This window comes from Triticum urartu, chromosome 7 (assembly GCF_003073215.2).
Source record: "Triticum urartu cultivar G1812 chromosome 7, Tu2.1, whole genome shotgun sequence".
Classification (NCBI taxonomy): domain Eukaryota; kingdom Viridiplantae; phylum Streptophyta; class Magnoliopsida; order Poales; family Poaceae; genus Triticum; species Triticum urartu.
In genome coordinates this window covers 703,678,380-703,691,731 of record NC_053028.1, presented here as the reverse complement: position 1 = coordinate 703,691,731, position 13,352 = coordinate 703,678,380, and positions in this window count along the sequence as shown.

Below are 13,352 nucleotides of genomic sequence, written 5' to 3'. Positions count from 1 at the left end.
AGGATACCTTGCTGAAAACCACTTATCATTTCCTTCTTCTCCTCGTTGGGTTTGACACTCTTACTTATCGAAAGGACTACGATAGATCCCCTATACTTGTGGGTCATCAAGACTCTTTTCTGGCGCCGTTGCTGGGGAGTGTAGCGCCTTTGGTAAGGAAAAATTTATATAGTGTGCTGAAATTTACTGTCACTTGTTACTATGGAAAGTAATTCTCTGAGGGGCTTGTTCGGGGTATCTTCACCCCGTCCAGTAGAGCAAAGAGTTGCTCCTCAACCTACTGAACCAATTGAAAATTAAACTCCTTTTGAATTTCCTTCGGGTATGATGGAAAGACTGCTAGCTAACCCTTTTACAGGAGATGGAACAAAGCATCCTGATGAGCACTTAATATATGTGGATGAAGTTTGTGGATTATTTAAGCTTGCAGGTATACCCGATGATGTTGCTAAGAAGAAGGTCTTCCCTTTATCTTTGAAGGGAGACGCATTGATATGGTATAGGCTATGTGATGATATGAGATCATGGGATTATAAAAGATTGAAGTTGGAATTTCATCAAAAGTATTACCCTATGCATATTGTTCATCGTGATCGCAATTATATATATAATTTCTGGCCTCGCGAAGGAGAAAGCATCGCTCAAGCTTGGGGAGGCTTAAATCAATGTTATATTCATGCCCCAACCATGAGCTCTCAATAGAAATGATTATTCAAAATTTATATGCTCGGCTTTCTGAAAACAATCGCACCATGCTCGATACTTCTTGTGCTGGCTCTTTTATGATGGAGACTATTGAATTCAGATGGAATTTATTGGATAGAATTAAACGCAACTCTGAAGATTGGGACCTCGATGAAGGTAAGGAGTCAGGTATGACACAAAAGTTTGATTGTGTTAAATCTTTTATGGATACCGATATTTTCCGTAAGTTTAGCACTAAATACGAACTTGACTCTGAGATAGTAGCTTCTTTCTGTGAATCTTTTGCTACTTATGTTGATCTCCCTAAGGAGAAGTGGTTTAAATATCATCCTCCCATAGAAGTAAAAGTAGCTGCACCTATTAAAGTTGAAGAAAAGACTGTCACTTATAATGATCATATTGTTCCTACTTCTTATGTTGAGAAACCACCTTTCCCTGTTAGAATAAAGGATCATGCTAAAGCTTCAACTGTTGTTCGTAAAAGCAATATTAGAACTTATACACCTCCTGAGCAAGTTAAAGTAGAACCTAATATTGCTATTGTTAAAGATCTCTTGTCTGATAATATTGATGGGCATGTTATTCAGTTTGAAGGTGAAACTGTTAGAATTGCTAAACCTTGTGCTAAAGATAAACATAGACCTGTGGTAGGCGTGCCTGTTATTTCTGTTAAAATAGGAGATCATTGTTATCATGGCTTATGTGATATGGGTGCGAGTGCTAGTGTTATACCGCATACTTTATATGAATAAATTAAGAATGAAATTGCACCTGTTGAGTTAGAAGATATTGATGTCACAATTAAACTTGCCAATAGAGATACTATTTTAGCAATTGGAATTGTTAGAGATGTTGAAGTCTTGTGTGGGAAAACTAAATATCCTCCTGATTTTCTTGTTCTTACTTCTCCACAAGATAGCTTTTGTCCCATTATATTTGGTAGACCCTTCTTAAATACTGTCAATGCTACCATAGATTGCACAAAGAATGTTGTTACTGTTGGCTTGGATGATATGGTTCATGAGTTTAATTTCTCTAAATTTAGTAAACAACATCATGAGGAATAATTACCTAGTAAGGATGAAATTATTGGTCTTGCTTCTATTGCCGTACCTCCTAGTGATCCTTTAGAACACTATTTGCTAGACCATGAAAATGATATGTTCATGAATGAAAGAAGGGAAATAGATGAAGTATTCTTTAAACAGGAACCTATTCTGCAACATAATTTGGCTGTTGAAATTTTAGGGGATCCTCCTCCACCCAAGGGTGATCCCGTGTTTGAGCTTAAACCGTTGCCTGATAATCTTAAATATGCTTATCTTGATGAAAAGAAGATATATCCTGTTATTATTAGTGCTAACCTTACAGAGCATGAAGATGAAAGATTATTGAAAACTCTGAAGAAGCATCATGCTGCTATTGGATATACTCTTGATGATCTTAAGGGCATTAGTCCCACTCTATGTCAACATAAAATAAATTTGGAAGCAGATGCCAAACCAGTTCGTGATCCTCAACGATGTCTGAATCCTAAAATGAAAGAAGTGGTAAGAAAAGAAATACTAAAGCTTCTAGAGGTAGGTATAATCTATCCCGTTGCTGACAGTGAGTGGGTAAGTCCTGTCCATTGTTTCCCTAAGAAGGGGGGGTATTACTGTTGTTCCTAATGATAAAGATGAGTTGATTCCACAAAGAAGTATCACGGGTTATAGGATGGTAATTGATTTCCGCAAATTAAATAAAGCTACTAAGAAAGATCATTACCCCTTACCTTTTATTGACCAAATGCTAGAAAGATTATGCAAACATACACACTATTGCTTTCTAGATGGATATTCTGGTTTCTCTCAAATACCTGTGTCGGCTAGAGATCAATCAAAGACTACTTTTACATGCCCTTTTGGTACTTTTTCTTATAGACGTATGCCCTTTGGTTTATGTAATGCACCTGCTACCTTTCAAAGATGCATGATGGCTATATTCTCTGACTTTTGTGAAAAGATTTGTGAGGTTTTCATGGACGATTTTTCCGTCTATGGTTCCTCTTTTGATGATTGCTTGAGCAAGCTTGATCGAGTTTTGCAGAGATGTGAAGAAACTAATCTTGTATTGAATTGGGAAAAGTGCCACTTTATGGTTAATGAAGGTATTGTCTTGGGGCACAAAGTTTCTGAAAGAGGTATTGAAGTTGATAAAGCCAAGGTTGATGCTATTGAAAAGATGCCATGTCCCAAGGACATCAAAGGTATAAGAAGTTTCCTTGGTCATGCTGGATTTTACAGGAGGTTCATCAAGGACTTCTCAAAAATTTCTCGGCCTCTGACTAATTTATTGCAAAAAGATATACCATTTGTCTTTGATGATGATTGTGTAGAAGCATTTGAAATACTTAAGAAAGCATTAGTCTCTGCACCTGTTGTTCAGCCACTTGATTGGAATTTACCCTTTGAAATTATGTGTGATGCTAGTGATTATGCTGTAGGTGCTGTTCTAGGGCAAAGAGTTGATAAGAAATCAAATGTTATTCATTATGCTAGTAAGACTCTAGACAATGCTCAAAGAAATTATGCTACTACTAAAAAAGAGCTTTTAGCAGTTGTATTTGCTTGTGATAAGTTCAGATCTTATATTGTTGATTCTAAAGTAACCATTCACACTGATCATGCTGCTATTAAATACCTTATGGAAAAGAGAGGTGCTAAACCTAGACTTATTAGATGGGTTCTCTTGCTACAAGAATTTGATTTGAATATTGTTGATAGAAAGGGAGCTGAGAACGCCGTTGCAGACAACTTGTCTAGGTTAGAAAATATCCTTGATGACCCACTACCTATTAATGATAGCTTTCCTGATGAACAATTAAATGTTATAAGTACTTCTCGTAGTACTCCATGGTATGCTGATTATGCTAATTATATTGTTGCTAAGTTTATACCACCTAGCTTCACATACCAGCAAAAGAAAAAGTTTTTCTATGATTTAAGACATTACTTTTGGGATGACCCAGATCTTTATAAAGAAGGAGTAGATGGTGTTATTAGATGTTGTGTACCTGAGCATGAACAGGAACAGATCCTACGCAAGTGTCACTCCGAGTCTTATGGAGGACACCACGCTGGAGATAGAACTGCACATAAGGTATTGCAATCTGGTTTTTATTGGCCTACTCTCTTCAAGGATGCCCGTAAGTTTGTCTTGTCTTGTGATGAATGTCAAAGAATTGGTAATATTAGTAGACGTCAAGAAATGCCTATGAATTATTCTCTTGTTATTGAACCATTTGATGTTTGGGGCTTTGATTATATGGGACCTTTTCCTGCCTCTAATGGATATACACATATTTTAGTTGATGTTGATTACGTTACTAAGTGGGTAGAAGCTATTCCAACTAGTAGTGCTGATCATAATACTTCTATTAAAATGCTTAAGGAAGTTATTTTCCCGAGGTTTGGAGTCCCTAGATATTTAATTACTGATGGTGGTTCATACTTTATTCATGGTGCTTTCCGTAAAATGCTTGCTAAATATGATGTTAATCATAGAATTGCATCTCCTTATCACCCTCAGTCTAGTGGTCAAGTAGAGTTGAGCAATAGAGAGCTCAAATTAATTTTGCAAAAGACTGTTAATAGGTCTAGAAAGAATTGGTCTAAGAAACTTGATGATGCATTATGGGCTTATAGAACTGCATATAAAAATCCTATGGGTATGTCTCCGTATAAAATGGTTTATGGAAAAGCATGTCACTTACCTCTCAAACTAGAACATAAGGCATATTGGGCTATTAAAGAGCTCAACTATGATTTTAAACTTGCCGGTGAGAAGAGGTTATTTGATATTAGCTCACTTGATGAATGGAGAACCCAAGCTTATGAAAATGCCAAGTTGTTTAAAGAAAAAGTTAAAAGATGGCATGACAAAAGGATACAAAAGCGTGAGTTTAATGTAGGTGATTATGTATTGCTATACAACTCTCGTTTAAGATTTTTTGCAGGAAAACTTCTCTCTAAATGGGAAGGCCCCTATGTTATCGAAGAGGTCTATCGTTCCGGTGCCATAAAAATCAACAACTTCAAGGGCACTAATCCGAAGGTGGTAAACGGTCAAAGAATCAAACATTATATCTCAGGTAATCCCATAAATGTTGAAACCAATATTATTGAAACCATAACCCCGGAGGAATACATAAGGGACACTTTCCGGAACGTTTCAGACTCCGAAAAGGAATAGGTATGTGGTATGGTAAGTAAACCGACTCCAAAACAATTTTAAGGCAATATTTCTCCGTTTTGGAATATTTAGAAAAATAGAAAAATAAGTAGCAGTCCGGGAATGACAAGAGGACCCCACGAGGGTGGTGGGCGCGCCCTACCCCCCTGGGCATGCCCCCCTACCTCGTGAGCACCTCGTGTGCCTTCCGGACTCCATTTTCTTGCACGTTACGTATTTTGGTCGGTAAAAATTCATTATATATTCTCCCGAAGGTTTTGACTCCCGTATCACGCAAACCTCCTTTGTTCTTGTTTCGAGCTGTTTTCTGTCAGGGTTTTCCAGGCTAAGCATCATGTCGTCTCCCTTCTCCAACAATGGTGACAACGATGCTTGGCTAATGAAGATAGATCTGAAGAGGGAAGAACCCACGAGGGTCAACAAGGATGAAAGGATTAAGAAGGGCACGGAGGATCAAGACAGCAGCAGCTCAGAGATGGAACCGATGGCGAGGAAAGGAGTAGTTCTGGTGCGTCTCTCTGGGAGGAGCGGCCTCCCTTTTATAGGCGCAAGAGAAGGAAGCAAGAGGGCAGCGATGGGAGGCGAAACAAAGAGACGGAGGCGAAGCGAACAACCAGCAGCCGAAGGGCTGCACCGTTCGCATTCGAACTCCACTTTCGCAAAAACCTTTTCAGCTTCCGTGTGACCTTTCTATACCCGTAGTGCGTGGCAAAGATTTAGATATCGGCTCGGCTCATTCCCGCAACCCGCGGCGCGGCGTGGCGAGGCGGGCGGCGGAGGAGGAGCGCGCGTGGATATCCCTCTTGTTCTCATGCTCGTATAAGTGGGGAAAGAACCTCCCTTGTAAGGAGGTCCAACTCCCACTAAACTAGCAATGTGGGACTAAACTTTAGTAGTATCCCTTGCCTTGCACAAATGGGCTAAGTGGGCCTCTAGGATTTATTAGGAATTTCTGAAATAGTTATTGGGCTGCCCAAAATAGAGTAAATTCCAGCAATCCCCCAGCAGATCCCAGAGGCACACAGAAATTTGCCTTTGGTTCCAAAACACTGTTTTATATACCGGTACTGCAGTGGAGACTGTTAAGTTGAACTTCCACCTAGAACTCTATGCTACACTAGTAAGCAACTTGAACAGTGGACTGGGCCTTGAACTGCAAGTTTTCTGCGAATCTAGCTTCACATAAAGCCTTCACCGATACGTGGCTACTGTGGGTCTTCCCCGCGGGTGGAGCTTATGCGTCATACTCCATGACCTTTCATGAGTTTACTAGAGAGAACCCTACTCTCATAGATTGCGACATTTGACAATCAGAGTCATATAGGTGTGTTCTTCAAAAGATGTTCTGCGGGATAACATCTCTGCTTAAATAAGCCACTTAGAACACATTAAGATATACATCAACCTGCCATGCGGATTAGGAGAGTATTGCATCTTCATGGAGTGGTATTGTGAATATTAAGGATACTCTCCTCTCAGTTGTCCAACAGCTTGTCTTCCACATCTAATTCACGGGATCTCCGATCACAAAGAATAGGTTACCACTGTGAACAACTCATATTGTGGGTCTCATACCCATCTCCCTCGATGCATTATCTATCACATTACGTGATAGACCCTTAGTAAAAGGATCTGCCAGATTTTTAGACATTTGGATATAATCCAATGCAATAACTCTGGAGTTTTTCATTTTCCTGACATACTTTAACCTTCTCTGAACATGTCTTGATGACTTCATGTTATCCTTTGAGCTGCTCACTTTCGTGATCACAGTTTGATTGTCGCAGTTCATAAGGATACCCGGTACAGGTTTCTCAACAACCGGCAAGTCATTCAAGAGCCGATGAAGCCAATCTGCTTCGACCGTAGCTGTATCTAGTGATGTGAGTTCTGCTTCCATTGTTGACCTCGTTAAGATGGTCTGCTTGCAAGACTTCCAAGAAACAGCGCCACCTCCATGAGTGAATACATAACCGCTCGTGGCCTTTATCTCATCAGCATCTGAGATCCAGTTTGAGTCACTATACCCTTCAAGCACCTTTGGGTGCCCGGTGTAGTGAATTCCATAATTCGCGGTGCCTTTCAAATAACGCAAAACTCTTTCTAGAGCTTTCCAATGCACATCTCCTGGTTTTGAGACAAACCGACTCAGTTTGCTAATAGCAAAAGAGATGTCAGGTCTTGTAGCACTGGCTAAGTACATAAGCGAGCCAATAATCTGAGAATACTTCAATTGGTCTCTAGCAATTCTTCGATTCTTTCGAAGTAACACACTTGCATCATAAGGTGTTGGAGAGGGCTTGCAGTCACTATAGCCAAAGCGACTCAAGATCTTTTCCACATAGTGAGATTGAAGCAATGTAATCCCACCATCATCGTCTCTCAACAACTTAATGTTCAGAATGACATCAGCCACTCCTAAATCCTTCATCTCAAAACAGCGAGATAGGAAATTCTTGACCTCCTTAATAACATTCAGATTTGTTCCAAAAATCAGTATGTCGTCAACATACAAGCAAAGGATAACTCCCTCGCCCCCACCATAGCGATAGTACACACATTTGTCAGCTTCGTTTACAACAAAGCCTGCGGCTGTTAAAGTTCTTTCAAACTTCTCATGCCACTGTTTAGGTGCTTGCTTGAGTCCATACAAAGACTTCAGCAACTTGCACACTTTTCCTTCCTGACCATCTAGTACAAACCCATCTGGTTGTTCCATATAGATTTCCTCGTCCAACTCTCCATTTAGGAAAGCAGTCTTAACATCCATTTGATGAACAACAAGACCATGCGAGGCAGCTAGTGAAAGTAGAACTCGAATAGTGGTCAGTCGAGCCACTGGTGAGTAAGTATCAAAGAAGTCTTCACCTTCCTTTTGGGTATATCCCTTAGCCTAAGAGCCGAGCCTTGTACTTTTCAATAGTACCATCAGGCCTAAGCTTCTTCTTGAATACCATTTGCATCCTATAGGTTTGCACCCATAAGGACGATCAGTTATCTCCCAAGTTTCATTCGCCAAGATGGAATCCATCTCGCTACGAACCGCTTCCTTCCAGTAGTCAGCATCTTCAGATGCATAGGCCTCTGAAATAGAACTGGGAGTGTCATCTATGAGGTACACAAGAAAATCATCACCAAAGGACTTTGCAGTCCTCTGTCTCTTTCTCCTAATAGGAACTTCATTGTTCTCCTCCACAGGACTTTCAAAGTGTTCCATCGAAATTGTAGGTTCGGTAATTGTAACTGGTTCCTGATTCAATGAACTAGGCATCTCCTGATTAGATGAGGTAGCCATATCCTTCATAGGAAAGATATCTTCAAAGAAAGTCAGATCATTCGAATCCATGATCGTACCGACATGCATGTCGGGTACCTCAGATTTTACAACCAAGAATCTATAGCCAATGCTATGAAAAGCATATCCCAGGAAAACACAATCCACAGTCTTTGGTCCAAGCTTCCGCTTCTTTGGAATTGGAACATTGACTTTCGCCAAACAACCCCATGTTCGTAGATAAGACAGTTTTAACCTTTTCTTCTCCCATTCCTCGAATGGAGTTATCTCTTTGTTCTTTGTGGGAACTCGGTTTAGGACATGACATGTCGTCAATATCGCCTCCCCCCACCATGCCTTGGAGAGACCCGATGTGTCTAACATGGCGTTAACCAAATCAGTTAGAGTACGGTTCTTTCTTTTGGCTACCCCATTTGACTGAGGTGAATAGGGAGGCATCCTCTCATGTATTATACCATGTTCCGCACAAAAAGCATCAAAATCATTGGAAAAATACTCTCCACCACGGTCGGACCTAAGCCTATTTATTTTTCGATCAAGTTGGTTTTCCACTTCAGCTTTATAGATCTTGAAAAAGTTCAAAGCCTCATCCTTAGATTTCAGAAGATACACACGGCAGTATCTAGTGGAGTCGTCAATTAACGTCATGAAATATTTCTTTCCACCTTTTGTCAAAACACCATTCATTTCACATAAATCTGAATGTATGAGCTCTAGTGGTGCAAGATTTCTTGTTTCTACAGTCGTGTGAGACTTACGAGGTTTCTTAGCTTGCACACACACTTGACACTTAGATCCCTTAACAATGGTGAAACTAGGGATTAAGTTCAACTTCGCTAGTCGCGACATGCAACCAAAGTTAACATGACAAAGACGTGAATGCCACACATTGGATTCACTATTGTTGCAAATATGATTAACAACTTTATTGCAAACGTCTGATAAGGATAAACGAAACAGACCTCCTGACTCATAGCCTTTACCAACAAAGGTTCCATACTTGGATATTACAAATTTATTCAACTCAAAGACAAGCTTGTAGCCATCTCTACACATAAGAGATCCGCTAACAAGATTTTTATTGACGGAGGGGACATAATGCACGTTCTTCAGCCGCACGATCTTCCCCGAAGTAAACTTCAGATTGACTGTGCCAACACCACGAACAGAAGCACTTGAACCATTGGCCATCAGCACGGTTGAAGTCCCTGTGGTCTGATAAGACGAAAACATGGAAATATCACCGCATACATGCACATTAGCACTCGTGTCAATCAACCAATTAGGAGAATGACATACTGAAAGAATAGTGGGAAATATACCATACCCAGCATCCTTCATGTCAGTGTCTCCAATGACAACATTAGCGGTATTGCCGCCTTTCCCAGGATGCCGCTTGTCATAGCGATTAGGGCAACTAGGAGCCCAATGATCAGGATCCCCACACACATGACAAGCACCTTTCTTCTTGTCATTCTTCTTCTTGAAGTTCGTGTGTTGCACAGCCTTGTTCTTCCCATCAAACTTTGCTTTACCATCAAACTTGCCCTTGTTCTTGAACTTGTGGGACTGGAAGTTCTTCTTCTGTACCAGATTGGCACTAGATCCTCCCTCAATACCTCGAGCACGTGTGGCCTTTGCTCTCGCCTTTTCTTCCACATCAAGAGTACCAATGAGATCCGGGACGGAAAACTCCTGCCTCTTATGCTTCAACAAGGTAGCAAAGTTCCTCCACGAAGGAGGAAGCTTAGTGATGATACCTCCGGCAACAAACTTGTCTGGTAGCATACAACTGAAGTGCTCAAGTTCTCTAGCAAATGACTGTATCTCATGAGCTTTCTCAACCACGTAGCGCTCTTCAGTCATCCTGTAATCATAGAATTGCTCCATGATGTACAGCTCAGTGCCAGCATCCGAGACCCCAAACTTGGCCTCGGGTGCATCCCACATATCTTTTCCATTATCAATTGACGCATAAGCATCAACTATGTTCTCACCAAGAACACTCAAGAGAGCAGCCTTAAACAGAGTATCCATTTTCTAAAAAAAACTTGTGCCTGTTGAGCATCAAGCTCTCCTTCAGGTTTGCCAAGAGTGGCGTCATAGCAACTCATGGTTTGAAACCATAAGACTTCTCTCACGCACCACCTCTTATAGTGGATACCCTCCAAGATAGGAGGTCTCATGGAAGCAGCAAAACCACTTGGGGTAAATTGCCTATAATAAGGTTTTTGGATTGTTGGAAATATGAGCAATTTACCAAATGATTTTATTAACCGAAATATTAGATAAAGCATGACTAATATAGCCGCGATAAAGCAAGTCATGCAACCTGACGGAGGAAAAGTAAATAGCATTTGCATATATGAACTTGAACTGAACACATCTAGGACAGACACTAGATCATGTTGCATATATGGAGTAGAATCTAACACATGTAGGGCAAGTACTAGTACGAGGAACTGTGGCAGGACATCTGACAGAAAGAAGAAGAACACATACGGGACAGCAGCAGCAGAAGCACTGGACTTGGGGTCGACATCCTCTCCAGCCATGTCGTTGCTGAGGTAGTCGACGTCGGGGAAGAAGTCGTCGTCGGGGAAGTAGTCGTCGGAGTCCGTGATGAAGAAGCCAGTAGTCACGCAGAGCGCTCCCCAAAAACCTTATCACCCTTCTCCCGTACATGACTCAAAAGGTGCGGTCTCGGAGGCCTACTGTCCCGACGTGCGGTGCACGCCGCAAGCCGGGATGAGGAAGACAACAGCAGCTCAGAGATGGAACCGATGGCGAGGAAAGGAGTAGTTCTGGTGCGTCTCTCTGGGAGGAGCGACCTCCCTTTTATAGGCGCAAGAGAAGGAGGCGGGAGGGCAGCGACGGGAGGCGAAATGAAGAGACGGAGGCGAAGCGAACAACCAGCAGCGGAAGGGCTGCACCGTTTGCATTCGAACTCCACTTTCGCAAAAATCTTTTCAGCTTCTGTGACCTTTCGTATACCGTGGCGTGGCGTGGCGAGGCGGGCGGGCGGCGGAGGAGGAGCGCGCGTGGATATCCCTCTTGTTCTCATGCTCGTACAAGTGGGGAAAGAACCTCCCTTGTAAGGAGGTCCAACTCCCACTAAACTAGCAATGTGGGACTAAACTTTAGTAGTATCCCTTGCCTTGCACAAATGGGCTAAGTGGGCCTCTAGGATTTATTAGGAATTTCTGAAATAGTTATTGGGCTGCCCAAAATAGACTAAATTCCAGCAAGATCTTCATACTGAAGACATAATCCTGGGATGACAACATCTTGCTTATTCATTTCTACTTGTCTGGTTTTAAGTAAGTGATAAGACCCCGTGTTAGGAGAAGAGGGAGTACAAGGGGAGGTCCGATCTTCACGGCGTAGGATCAATAAATGGATGGGGAAAACTAGCTGCAAACAGCCGGAAAATGGAAAATAAGAGATTATGACCCGACGAGGAGGATGCTTACCGAAGCTTGCAATCTGAACATTCACCGATTCACAACCCGCAATACTATCCCACACAACCACGCTCAAGTCGTGGAGCACGAGATAGGTGCAATCCGCAAGGGAAACCACGAACTCTAACCCACACAACATGATCTAGTCATGAAGCACGAATTAGGAGCGATTTCTCAAGGAATCACGAGAATAATGGTAACAAGAGCTCTCCAATCTCAGGAGGAGTCTATGTCTTGGGTCTTTGATAGAAATGGCAAAAATCCCCAACGAAAGGAAGAGCTAGCCTATTTATAATTGGGACAACCCCCCTGGATAGATGTGAAAGAGAACCAGCTTTGGTTTGACTAAATGGTTTAGAGACTTAATGAGGTAGCTTCTAGAAAACTCTTGTTGGAGGTGGTTGGCAGTTCCCGACCAAACATTGTTCACTGGGGTCGAACAATGTTTCTTTCAGCAGCAAACTCGAGTTCTGGGAACCTTTCGCAAGTTGGGATATCCAAACTCGTGCAAAATATTGTTTCGTCAGAATCGGAACAATGTTTCTTCAGCAGACAACGCATTCTTCATGAATTCCTAACTTTGCTTCTTCGCCATAAAACATTGTTTTGCACAGACTGAAATGTGTTTGGCCTTCTTCGATATCGCACCTGAGTTCAACCAACAACAAAGGAGGTGAAGGCACAACCATGGTTTCAAGGTCAAATGATAGACTTAAGTTAGCGTTCACCTGATCATGTATTCGCATTGCGTGGCTTCTTGTGATTGGACCGTTGATGATTGGTGGTGTGCTGCCCATGGTTGGGATGTCCTCATCAGTAAGGCTGGAAACTGATAAAAGTCACATATGTAACTGGGATGACAACATCTTGCTTATTTGGAATGTTTAAGAAAAAGTTTTCTAAAAAGTAGGGCCAGAAAATTTTCTTTTGTTTTATCTGTCGATATTTTTTTAATTGAAGTTTATAATTTAAGGATTTAATTTGCTTAAATACCAACCTAAATTGAAACTTTTGGTTTTGTTCTTTGCATTTTAAATTATGCGTGTGTGTATATTTCTCTGGAGTTTCCGTTCTTTTTCCTTTGTTTGAGCCTCTATTCATTTTCAACTTTTGTTTTCATAAAAAGAAACTCAGTTCATTTCTCTTTTTTCAAGACAACTCATTTCCTTTCTACCTCACGCTATAAGAGCTATCTTTGGGTGCAGCCCAAATCTTCGGCTCTTCGTTCGAAACTGAATGGGCCTGGCCCAATCTGCCTCCTCACTTCTCTATGTTTTTTTCTCCAATCGAATGGGGCAAGCCATCACAGAATTTCCTATTGGACGCATGTCGCGTCAAAGTGTCGACCTTTCGCACAGACGTGCTCATCAAGCGATAGCCTGGGGCGGCCCATTAACATGTTTCAGCGTTTCTGGTTTTCGGAACCTTCTAGAGTTTTCGAGCCAGTTTTCCTGTTTCTTTTTGGTTTTTGGATTTTGGTTTTTTCTTTTTTAGTTTTTCTATCTACTTTTCTTCTTTCTTTTTTCTTTTCATTTCCTTTTTCTGTTTCTATTTTTCTTTTTCGTTTCTTTTTTATTTTCTTATGCCTTTTTTCCTTTTTCAAGTCCATATTTTTTTATTAATTCAAATTTTGTTCATATTTTAAAAAATGTTCC